Source organism: Limulus polyphemus, unplaced genomic scaffold (assembly GCF_000517525.1).
Source record: "Limulus polyphemus unplaced genomic scaffold, Limulus_polyphemus-2.1.2 Scaffold8312, whole genome shotgun sequence".
Classification (NCBI taxonomy): Eukaryota; Metazoa; Arthropoda; class Merostomata; order Xiphosura; family Limulidae; genus Limulus; species Limulus polyphemus.
The window spans coordinates 19,694-21,464 of NW_013673922.1; positions in this window are offsets into that span (position 1 = coordinate 19,694).

Genomic DNA, 1,771 nt, shown 5'->3' on the forward strand with positions numbered 1-1,771 from the left:
AAGAAATATAAGTAAAAGCCATTTATTTCGACAATTGGCAAAAAAAAACAGAACCCATATAAATATATAATATTATATTTTTCAATCCTGACAGTTTTATTTTTAATTATGTTATACATAAACAGATTTATTTTCACTTTGAATACTTAAGTTAAAACACTCTAGAATTATCATTATTATTATTTTCAATTCAAACACATTATTCTAATTAAACAAACTACTACCATCACTTGGAAACTATGAAAATAATAGGATTAATAATGATCTAAAATTGAAGTTTTGATTTGAAGGGGTACTTAATATTAATTTCTGATCAAAGGAAACTGCATGCATAGATCAGAACCAATATACATACATACACATATCTAGTAATGAGCATTGTCAATTAAGCATAATTTTCAAACTACAGTGCTTAATGACTACAGTGCATTGTTTCATCTGTTAGGTACCTTCACTGTTAACAATATTTTTGGCCATAACGAGATTTGGCCAGCCCAGGAAGTTAAACTTAGTTTTAAATCCATATACTAAGCTACCAATGCAGAGTAATTATTACAGATGGTAATAGTTACTGGTTCAACAATGTCAGACCAACTTTTTCCCAACCTGTGCGCTATGAACAATTGCCGACGAATTTACTTGAGAATCCCTTTTAAACTTTCACTCCAAAATATTTCAAGAATTGGCAGCCTACATTAGTCCTACGATTCCTAGAAGTATTTTGAAGAGGTACCTAGGCCTGGCTTTAGACATAACACATTTGATATAAGCTTGGAAGTTCATAGTCATGAGAAGTAAAAAACTGTTCCACTGTGCAAATGTTTAATTTTATAATTTAATGCCTTTTTATAAGAATATTCATGAAGTAAATTGATGCTACTGCTAGTACTATAGACTTCTAACATAATATGCATATTCAAAAGCCTAGCCCTTAAATACGGAGCCACACCTGTGTAGCCTAGCTTAAGCTTATAACATTATGAGAAAATGGCTCTGCAGGCACATACATCAGTGGTTGTGTTGGTCAGGTTGGGGTGGAGGTCTGTTGATCTGCTGGCTTAAAAACAAATAAAAATTTCCATTTTAAAATAAAATGCTAAACCTAATGGTTGATGTAAGATACTTTGATCTTTTATTTTCGTATTTCAAGAAATTATTTCAGGTACCTTTTCTCCAAATGGTAAGGCAATGGTATATATATTATTATATATATAGGCCTATGAGTATACAGTGGCAGATATGAATAGCAAGCTGTGCATATAGACCCCTCTCCTCATCCCCACCAGTGGTGTCTGGCATTAAATTAGCTCTTATAGACCTATATTTTGTGGAGTCACAGAAGCATATTCAGAGGAGGTCAAGAGGTCCTCCTTTTGTTGAATAACTCATCTAGTTTTATGGGTGTTTCACACATTTGTACAAGGGTTGGACCCTCCCTACCTTTTACATAATTCTTGGTCTGTAGTAGATGGAATCCACGATAGGGGTTATTTAGTACGACTCTGTGTTGCAACTGTTATTGCAGTCATATCTTTTTCGTAACACAAGCTATACATTGTATATGTTGGGAATACATCTTTGTATTTAAAAATTATTATTAAATTAACTTGAAAACTCTCTATATATATTATATGAGTGAATAGTACAATTATTACCCTTATTCATAAGGTAAATGCCTCTCTCAAGCTTTTATACTGAACACCAAACTTGTGATTATTCCAGTTGCCAAGTAAAGTCCTGTTACGAATTCCTCAGTTAGTAATGATAGTGG